This window comes from Colobus angolensis, unplaced genomic scaffold, assembly GCF_000951035.1.
Source record: "Colobus angolensis palliatus isolate OR3802 unplaced genomic scaffold, Cang.pa_1.0 Scaffold12, whole genome shotgun sequence".
Taxonomy (NCBI): Eukaryota; Metazoa; Chordata; class Mammalia; order Primates; family Cercopithecidae; genus Colobus; species Colobus angolensis.
This window is the reverse complement of record NW_012113141.1, coordinates 12,567,784-12,578,955: the sequence shown is the minus strand read 5'-3', so window position 1 is coordinate 12,578,955 and position 11,172 is coordinate 12,567,784. Positions and strand designations below refer to the sequence as shown.

General features: G+C 43.0%; 1 pseudogene across 1 annotated transcript; it reads right to left on the bottom strand.

The window, feature by feature from the left end:
- Positions 1–1,576: 1,576 nt before the first annotated feature.
- On the bottom strand, positions 1,577–2,416 carry LOC105502434 (annotated as a pseudogene). Its single transcript, XR_001000340.1, has one exon. The product of XR_001000340.1 is annotated as a 60S ribosomal protein L7a pseudogene (transcript).
- Between the last annotated feature and the right edge of the window lie 8,756 nt (positions 2,417–11,172).

The window sequence follows — 11,172 nt, the reverse complement described above, 5'->3', positions numbered from 1 at the left end:
AGTGACTGTGTGACCTTGGACAGTCACTTGCCCTCTCTGGGCCTTGGTTTTCCTGTTCTGTAGTCATATGGTCCTGGGATGTGGGCAGGGGTAGAGAAATGAGACACTTCAGCTCCCCACTCACAAGCCGTGCCCCATCAGGCCCACCACTTAGGTTTTCTTAGCCCCTCCATTTTCTCTGGCATAAAATGGGGATAATGAAGCCCATTCCTTCTGATCATTAAGGAAACTAACATTTACTGAAGGCTTGCGCTGTGCAAAATGTTCCCTGAAACATTTTCTCTCATGGACTCCTCATCCATCCAAGAATGAAATGAAATGTTTTGCTTTTGGTCCTTCATACAACGTCTCTTTGCAGCCCCTCCTGGTCTGACAGTCTCAGATGCAGTCATAGATGGCTTTCTGGAGGAGGTGGTACCTGGTCTCTGGGAAGTAAGGGTCAGCATCATGGTCTCTGGGAGCATCTGCTCCAGATGGTTTCCCTGGAGCCCCAGAAGCAGGTGTTTGCACTAACAGCTCTGCAAGCAGAGAGCTTCAGTGCATGACCCTTCTTGCCCTTGTTCCCAGGCACATGCTGTTCCCTTGAGGCCGAATACCCTACTTACTTGTAAATCCCAGTGCTCTCCTGTTCATTGTGCAGTGCCAGCACAAGTCTCCTCCTTGGGGAAGGCTTTCTGGACTTCCCAGGCCACTGGCCATTGTTCCCTCTTGCAGGTGCCCCCTCAGGGTGCCTGCTGTAACCATTCACTCACATATCTCCCCCACCCAACAGAGAGCCTTGCTTTTGGGCCTGGACCTGCAGCTTTGACTGTATTCTTAGTGATTTGTCCAAGGCCACCCTGGGAGATAGGGGCAGTGCCAGGCTAGCACCCAGGTCTCCTGGGTTCTCTGAGAAAAAGTTCCTACCTCCTACCTTCTTCCCTGGCTCCCAAGTAGTACTTAAGCAGTTTTGGTTGTTAAAAGAAAATACTGAATTCATTCTTCCAACCACTCTTTTTTTTTTTTTTTACATAAAAAATCAGTGTTATTGAGAAATAATTTACAAAATGCACCCATTTTGACTGTACAGTTCAGTGAATTCTGACAGATGTATACAGTGGTGTAAACACGCCATACCCAAGATATCACACATTTCTATCACCCCTCAAAATCTCCTCATACCCCTTCCTGATCAGTTCCTCTTACTGCCCCAGGCAACATTTGATTGGATTTTATCAATATCGATTAGTTTTGCATGTTCTAGAATGTCCTATAAATGTGATTAGGCAGTATGTACTTTCTGTGTAGTGCCATGCATGCTGTATCTTGCATGAGTAGTTCAGCCCTTTGCATTCTGGGTAGTATTCTGGAGAATGGACATTTCACAGTTTGTTTATCTGTTCACCAATAGATAGAATTTGGGTTGTTTCCAGTTTGGGGATTTTATGAATAAAGCTGCTATGAACATTCATGTGAACATGTTTTCATTTACCTTGGGCTAGTGCCTGAAAGTGGAATTGTTGGGTTGTTAGGGTAAGTATATGTTTTACTATATAAGAAATTGCCAAATTCTTTTTTTTTTTTGAAGAAAAATTTGTATTTTAATTATTTTTATGTACAGAAAACTCAACAGTGTACATTTTACCCAGTTTAGTCGCAAGTTCTTTAGCCTTTGCCTTTTCGAGCTTGGCAATACGAGCCACAGACTTGGGACCCAGGACATTGCCACCCCAGTGACGGCGGATCTCATCATGTCTGTTGTAATTGATCCTGATAGCTTCCACCAGCTTAGCCAAAGCGCCTTCGTCTTCCGAGTTCACCTGTGGGAAGGCGACAGTGGTGCAGGTCTTCCTGCGGACTAGACGGCCCAGTCTTGCCTTCCCCTTGATAATGCAGTAAGGGACCCCCATTTTACGACACAGGGCAGGCAAGAAGACAACCAGCTCGATGGGATCCACGTCGTGTGCAATCACCACCAGCTGAGCTTTCTTGTTCTCCACCAAGGTGGTGACGGTGTTAACTCCTGCTTGAAGGACAGGTGGTCTCTCAGTGGGGACGTCCCCTTTGCCAGCAGCTTTCTTCTCGGCCCGGGCCAATAGCCTCTGCTTCTTCTCTTGCTTTGTCTCTGATCTGTACTTGTGGGCCAGCTTAAGCAGCTGAGTAGCTGTCTGGCGGTCCAGGGCCTGGGTGAACTGGTTAATAGCAGGAGGCACTTTCAGCCGCTTGTAGAGGATGGCTCTCTGCTGCTGCAACCTGATATTGCCAGGCCATTTCACAAAGCGGGTGAGGTCTTTTTGGGCTGGATGTCCTGTCCAATGCCAAAATTCTTAGGTCTTTTCTCAAACAGGGGATTCACCACATTCTTGGCCTCCTGCTTTTTCACGACAGCAGGGGCCGCAGCCACCTTCTTTCCCTTGGCCTTCTTTCCTTTCGGCATCTTGGGCGGCGGGGGGCAAAATTGCCAAATTCTTTTCCAAAGTGTTTGCACCATTTTAGCCACCAGGAGGGTATAAGAGTTCCATTTGTTCCATATCTTGTCAACACTTGGTATCATCGGTCTTAACTTTGAGCGATTCTAGTGAGTATGTAGTGGCAACTGTTACTTTAATTTGCAATTCCATGACAACTAGTAATGTTGAAAATGTTGATCATCTGGTTATGTGCATATGCTTTTTTTGGCGAAGCACCTATTTGAATCTTTTGCCTAGTTTTGTTGGTTGTTTGTCTTCTTATTGAGTTCTAAGAATTCTTCATATGAATTCTTGACACAAGTGCTTTATCACATATCTGTGTTGCAAAATATTTTCCCAGTTGGTGTCTTGCCTTTTCATTTTCCTAACTGTATCTTTCGAAGAGTAAAAGTCTGATTGATCAGTTTTTGCTTGTCTAGTTAGTGCTTGACATGACTTGTTTAAGGAACCTTTGCCTGCCAACAAAGCTACAAATATTTTCTCTGCAGTTTTCTTCTAGATGCTTTATAGTTTTAGCTTTTAGTGTTCAGATATATGGTCCATTTTGAATTCATTTTTATGAATGATGTGAGGTGGAGTTGAGGTCTATATAGATATCTATTTTTTTCTCTATCGTGATTGTTACTGTTTTCTGTTACTGCCCTTGTTTTTCCTTCTTGGTTTTGCTTTCCACTCTTTTTCTGCTGTTTGTGGTTTTAATCAAGCATTTTATATGATTCTATGCTATCTTCATTCTTAGCATATCATTATACTTTTTTTTTTTTTTTTTTTGCTTTTTTTAGTGGTTGCTCTGGAATTTGCAATATACATTTACAGCTAATCCAACTCCATTTTCAAATAACACTACACTGTTTCATGGGCAATGCATGTACCTTATAATAACAAAGTATTCCTTCCCTTCACTCTCTTCCCTTGTAACATTGCTGTCTTTCATTTTACCAATCCATAAACTATAATCATTGAATACATTGTTGCTGTTATTTTGAACAAACTGTTATCTGTTGTATCAATTAAGAATAAGAAAAATAAAGTTTTTTTTTTTTTTAACCTTCATTTATCCTTCTATGCATTCTTTCTTTATGTAGATCTGAGTGTCTGACCTGTATCATTTGCCTTCTCTCTAACCTCTTTTAACATTTTCTGCAAGCCGTGTATACTGGCAACAGATTCACTCAATTTTTGCTTGTCTGAGAAAGTATGTACTTTAGAAAGATAATTTGGCAGCATATAGAATTCTAGGTTGATGGGTTTTTGGTTTGTTTGTTTTGTTTTGTTTCTCTCTCAACAATTTAAATATTTCTCTCCACTCTTTTTTTTGTGAATGGTTTCTGGGAAGTCTGGTGTAATTCTTATCTTCTTTGCTCTTTCAATAGATAAGGGTTTTTTTTTTTTTCTTCTGGCTTCTTTCAAGATTTTTCTTTATCTTTGATTTTCTGCAGTTTGAATATGACAGGCCTAGGTATGGATTTTTTTGGAATTTATCCTACTCACTGTTCTCTGTGCTTCCTGGATCCGTGGTTTGGTATCTGACCTTAATTTTGGGAAATTGTCGGTCATTATTGCTTCAAATATTTCTTCTGTTCCTTTTTTTCTTCTTCTTTTGACATTACAATTATACACATGTTATACCTTTTGTACTCCTGCTTGGATATTCTGTTCAACTTCTTTCAGCCTTTTTTGCTCTTTGCTTTCTAGTTTTGAAAGTTCTGTTGTCGTATCCTCAAACTTACAAATTCTTTCCTCTGCTGTGTCCAGTCTGCTAATGAGCCCATCAAAGGCATTCTTAATTTCTGTTACAGTGTTTTTCATTCCTAGCATTTCTTTTTGATTCTTTATTAGAATTGTTATCTCTCTGCTTATATCACCCATCTGTTGTTACATGTTGTCTACTTTTTCCCTTAGAGACCTTAGCATGTTAATCATACTTGCTTTAAAGTTCTGGTCTGATAATTCCAATATCCCTGTCATATTTGTGTCTAGGTATGGTGCTTGTTACGCCTTTTCTGTAATTTATTTTTTTCCTTTTTGTGTGCCTTATAAATTGTTGTTGAGAGCTAGATCTGATGTACTAGGTAAAAGTAATCTGGTACTAGTTCCCGCAGAGGATTCTGCTGGTGGGTTTCTGCTCTGATAAGTTGTAATTCTCTGTTTTCACTTGTCTATCTTGCCAGTTTTGGAGGCATTAGTTTGACCCGCAGCCTCAATTCTCTGATGAATCTAAGAAGAGTTGTTGATTTTCAGTTTGTTTAGCTGTTTTCTTATTGTGAGGATGAGAGCAATGATTCCCATACTCCTTACACGCTGGAATGGAAACTGGAAGTCTGGTATTTGTTTGTTTTCATGCCTTTTCTTACAAATATAATTCTTTGCCCACTGAATAACCTTATCACTTTTGTAAAAAAATCAGTTGCATAGTCCCCCTACTTCGGGACTTTATTCTGTTCCATTGATCCATATATCTTTCCTTATACCAATACCATACTCTGTTGATTACTGTAGCTGTGTAGTAAATCTTGAAATCAAGAAGCATAGGTTCTCCAAATTTGTTATTTTTTAAAAAAGTGTTTTGGGTATTCTAGGAAGTCCTTTTCATTTTCATATAAATTTTAGGATCAGTTTGTCGATTTATGTTTTTTAAAAGAGTCTGCTGAGATTTCTCATTGGTTTGTAGTTTCTTGTATTGTGTTTGTCTGGTGTTGGTAAGTACAGTACTGCTGAACTCGTGAAACAAGTTGGGAAGTATTCCACCCTCTATGGTTTGAAAGAATTTGTGTTTGGTATTATTTTGTATTTAAATATTTGATTAAATTCACTATAGATATATATGGGCTTAGAGTTTCTTTTAGGGAAGGTTTTATGAGTTACATTTCTGTAATAAATATGAAACTATTTGTTTTGTTTTTCTTATGCCAATCTTGATAATTCGTTTGTTTGTTTTTTGAGATGGAGTCTTGCTCTGTCACCCAGGCTGAAGTGCAATGGTGCGGTCTTGGCTCACTGCAACCTCTGCCTCCTGGGTTCAAGCAATTCTCCTGCCTCAACCTCCTGAGTAGCTGGGATTACAGGCATGTGCCACCACGTCTGGCTAATTTTTGTATTTTTAGTAGAGACGGGGTTTCACCAGTTGGCCAGGCTGGTCTCGAATTTGTGAACTTAAGTTATCTGCCCACCTCGGCCTCCCAAAGTACTGGGATTACAGGCATGAGCTACTGTGGCCGGCCAATAATTTCTATTGTTAAATGAATTTGTCTCGTATATTTGAGGTGCCAAAGTTGTGATCTTAAAGTTATTTATAATATTATTTTAGTATCTTTTTAACAGCTGTAAGATCTGTAGTGATGAATCCACTTTGATTCCTGATATTGGTCATTTGTGTTTTCTTTTCTCTTATTCAGTCTAACTGGAAGTTCCCTGATTTCCGTTAATCTTTTCAAAAGCGTATGCTATGGTTTCCATTGAGTCTCTGTAAGTGCGTGCCCATTTTCCTTTTTGTTGGTTTCTGCTCTTTATTATACCCTTCCTTCTACTTTGGTTTTAATTTGGTCTTTGGTTAAACTTCGTTAGGTGAATCAGTGGTGTGCTGGGAGTCCCCAAGACCACCCTCAGGTTCAAGGATTTTCTAGTAGGACTTATAGGAATCAGCTGTCTGCTAAGATTTCTTATAGCAAAAGATACAAAGCAAAATTGCAAAGGGAAAAGCACATGGGGTAAAATTTGAAGAAAAGCAGACAGAAGCTTCCAAGAGTCTGCTCATGGTGTACTCTAGTCATACAAGACATGCTGAATTCCTCCAGCAGTGAGTTGTGACAACACATGTAAAATGCTGTCTACCAGGGGTGCTCATTAGAGGCTCCATGCCCAGGGTCTGTATTGGGGGTTCACCACACAGGCACCCTCTGCATGGCACTTGTCAACATTCTAGGCTCCCAGAAGGAAAACATTGCTCAGCATAAACCATATTGTTTATGTCAATCATCTAGACACAGCAAGGCACTTTTATCAAGGAATGATGGAAACCTCCTGACATCCAAGTTTCCAGATGCCAGTTACGTTAGTCTGTTTAGCGTTGCTATGAAGAAATACCTGAGAGTGGGTAGTTTATAAAGAAAAGACATTTATTTTGGCTCACTATTCTGCAGGCTGGGAAGTTCAAGAGCCTAGTGCCCCATCTGGCTGGATTCCGACAAGGGCCACATGCTGGGTCAAAACGTGGCAGAGAAGCAGAAATGTGAGCTGAGTGGTCATGTGTGCAAAGAGAACACATGGCGGAGGAGTAAGCAAGAGAGAGCTTAGGAAGCTGAACTTGCTTTTATAACCAGCTGCTCTTGCGATAAGTAATCTGGAGAAAGAGGGCCTTAACTATTCATGAGAGATCCGCCCCTGTGACCCAAACACCTCTCACTGAGGCCACATCAAGGATCAAATTTCAACATGAGTTTTGGAGGGGATAGACTCAAACCTTAGCACCAAAGGCCAACCTGATAAGAAGGCCTTTCTAAGGCCAGTAGTCTCAGGCCTGCCCGGTTCTCTTTTCTGCACAAATGTTTTAGAATTTCCATTTTGACTAATATAAGCAATTCAAGCCAAACATTTCCCTTCCACCACTCTTTGAACTGCATCTCACAAATATCAACATGTTGTGTTTTCATTTTTTCATTCAACTCAAAACATTTTCTAATTTTCCTTGTGATTTCTGTTGTCTTCAGGATCATACATCTTTTTGTCTGCACTGTATCTGCTACTCATTCCTTCCTGTTAAATTTCCATTTCATATATTGTATAGTACAAGTGGCTGAGCAGGTGAAAGGGAGATGAAGGCAGAGACTCCTATACAAATCTGTTCAAATCAGGCTTTCATGGGGATTGGAGGAGGCAAGGTGATGACGTTTATTATTCATTAATTCACAAATATTTATTGAGTGCCTACTCATGCCAGATGCCATGCTAGGCCATGATAAATGGTTCCTGATTACCCAGAGCTGCCCATTCAGCTGAGAAGACAAGTAACTCACCAAGCAGTTGACATCAAGGGAGACGTGTCCTGAGGGAAGGGAAAGCAGGGAAGGGCAAGGGTGTAGTTGGGTAGACAGCAGGGCAGCCACTGGTGTAGGGGGCCAGATAAGACTTCTCTGGGGAAGTCAAGGCCTGCAGGAAGTGGTGTCTGCTGAACCACGGAGGGGGGCACGGTGTCCTAGCAAAAATGGCAGAGATGTCAAGACCCATCTGTGAGTGTGCAGCAGGTTAGAGGAATAAGTCTGGTGTGACTCTAGGGAGTGGTCAGATTTGGGGCTGAGAGGTGGTCGTAGGACAGATGTGGAGAGCACCTAAGTCACATCGACAAGTGTGGCTTTTGTTCTAGAGGCAGCAGGATCTGTGGAATGACTCTGAGTTGGAAAGTGATATGATTAGGGTCTCTGCCTCCAAGTGGAGAAAGGACTGAGCACACAGGTGTGGGTGGGGGTCTAGCGTGGGATGGCAGTAGCTTGGGAACAGGTGACAGCAGTAGGACCAATAGATGTCAGATCAATTTAGAGGCTGACTTGTCGGGATCTGGTGACTGATTTTAGGTGGGGTGCAGAGAGAAATGAGACTGAATCCCAGATTTGGGACTCAGGCAACAGAATAGATGGCAGTGCCAATCTTTGGAAGAGGAGTGAGGGAGGAGGGGCAGGGAGTGTGGTGATGATGAGTACATATGGGAACTGTGGAGGCTGAAGTGATTGCAAGATGATCAAATGCAAAGTGTAGCAGGCAGTTGAACATTTTGGCCTGGAGAGGAAATGTGGGCTGAGTACAGCGACTTGGGAGATGTTGGTGTCTAACAGGGAGTCGATGAGCTTGCCTGGAAATGAGTGGAATTGGCGCAGGGTGCAGGGCTCAGGACAGAGACCTGAGGAGCCCCAGGATTAAAGGAGCAGGAACAGGGGTACATAGCAGCCTGAAAGAAATGGCACGGAAAAGTAGAGGTGAGGACCGAGAGGAGCAAGGGGGAAAGTGTTGAAAAGAGAGGCAGCAGACCCCAGGAAGAAGGCAAATCAGATCAACCGTAGGACTCAGGCACAACCAGGCCTTGGTGACCTTGGAGACTACCCTCTTGGAGGAGTGGTGGAAGGGGAGCCAGTGGGGAAGTGAGTGAAGGCTGGAGCTGCTGAGGAACACGGGATCAAGATCAAGTGGAACTTCAGACGAGAGGCTTGGGCATGTCTACGAGCTGACTGGAAGAGCTGCTACAGAGGGGCATTCTGGCCTCAAACCTAGGGCCTTTGGACAACAGCCACTTTCAGTAGTCCCACCTCATCCCTGGGGGATGCGTTCCAAAACCCCAGTGGATACCTGAAACCATGGATTGTACCAAACCCTATGTATACTATATTTTTTTGTAAACATACACACCTATGATAAAGTTTAATTTAAAACTTAGACATAGTTGCCCAGTTGCAGTGGCCCACCCTTATAATCCTAGCACTTTGGGTGGCCGAGACGGGGAGATCATTTGAGACCAGGAGTTTGAGACCAGCCTGGGCAACATGGTGAAACCCCATCTCTACTAAAAATGCAAAAATTAGCCGGGTGCGGTGGTGGGTTCCTATAGTCCCAGCTACCTGGGAGGCTGAGGCATGAGAATCACTTGAACCCAGGAGGTGGAGACTGCAGCAAGCTGAGATCGCCACAATGAACTCCAGCCTGGGTGACAGAGCCAGACTGTTTAAAAAAAAAAAAAAAAAAACAGAACAAAATAGCACAAAAAATAGTAGACACAGTAAGAGATTAACGATAGTAATAATAAAATAGAACAATAATAACAATATACTTTCATTAAAGTTATGTGAATGTGATCTCTCTCTCAAAATGCCTTTTTGTCCTGTGTCACCCTTCTTGCGATGATGTCAGATGGTAAGATGCCTACATGATGAGATGAGGGGAGGTGAATGATGTAGACCAGGGGTGCCCAATCTTTTGGCTTCTCTGGGCCACACTGGAAGAAGAATTGTCCCGGGCCACATATAAAATACACTAACGATAGCTGAGGAGATGACAAAAAAATTGCAAAAAAGTCTCATTTTTTTTTCTTTTTTTTTTGAGATGGAGTTTCGCTCTTGTTGCCTAGGCTGGAGTGCAATGGCACGATCTCAGCTTGAACCTCCCGGGTTCAAGCGATTCTTCTGCCTCAGCCTCCTGCAGAGCTGGGATTACAGGCATGCGCTGCCATGCCTGGTTAATTTTGTATTTTTAGTAGAGATGAGGTTTCTCCTTGTTGGTCAGGCTGGTCTCGAGCTCCCGACCTCAGGTGATCTGCCCACCTTGGGCTCCCAAAGTGCTGGGATTACAGGCACGAGCCACCATACCCGGCCAAAGTCTCAATGTTTTAAGAAAGTTTATGAAGTTGTGTTGAGCCGCATTTGAAGCATCCTGGGGCACATGCAGCCTGTGGGGCACGGATTGGACAAGCCTGATGTAGGCATTTTGACGTAACATTAGGTTTCTATGGACCTTGAACAGGAACATTATAATACCCTGATAGCTGATCTGATAACCAAGAAGGCTACTAAGAGACTAAGGAGTGGGGAGCATAGACATCTTGGTTGTGCTGGATAAAGGGATGATTCATCTTCTGGGCAGGACGAAGTGGAACAGTGCAATATTTTATCTCAATACACAAAAGGGTGTGCAATTAAAAGCTTATGAATTGCTTATTTCTGGAATTTTTCCATTTAATATTATCAGACCATGGTTGACCACAAGCTGTGGGCCAGCGGGGACTACTGTGTTATCTTTCACAATTCTTGGTTGACTGGGTTCAGCTGGCCGCTTCTTCTGGTTCACGTGGTATACACTAGGGCTGCTGTCATCTAAGGGTTTGACCAAAGCATAAACACCACTCACTCGGATGGTAGGGACTGATGCTGGATGCTGGCTGGGATCTGGACTGGGGCTGCCTCCATGAGGCCTTTCCACCTTGATTAGGTTCCTCACAGCCAAACAGCTGGATTCTAAGAAGGGTATTTGAAATGTTCCAAAACAAGCTACAGGCTGGGCCTGGTGGCTCATGCCTATAATCCCAGCATTTGGGGAGGCCAAGGTGGGAGGATTGCTTGAGCCTGGGGGTTCGAGACCAGCCTGGGTAACACAGTGAGGTCCCCATCTCTACAAATAAATAAATTAAAAAAAAAAAATTAGCCAGGCATGGTGGTCACGCCTATAGTCCTACCTACTTAGGAGGTTGAGGTGGGAAGATTACTTGAGCCCAGGAGTCTGAGGCTGCAGTAGCTATGATTGTACCACTGCACTCCAGATTGGGTGAGAGAGTGAGACTCTATCTCTAAACAAAACAAAAAGAAGCTACACGTATCTTAAGATCCAGTCTTGGAAGTGACAACGTCACTGCCACCATATTCTATAGGTCAAAGTGAGTCACAGGCCAGCCCAAAATCAAGGAGTAGAGAAATAGACCTCATCTTTTGGTGAGAAGAGCTGCAAAGCATTTGGGTAATCTTTAATGCAGCACAAGACAGGGTACACCTACAAGAGAATCACTGATGCATCCACTGAGAAAATGGCAGGGCTAGGGTTCCAGGGCACTGCTGGGATTTACATTAGAGAAAAGGGTTTGGAATGGGCTTCCAGAAGGATAGAGTCACGTTGGATTTTATCAAAAGATCTGAACAGGCCAACCAACCACCAGGTTCCTGGTTGTATAAACCACTTTGTACATTTCCATCTC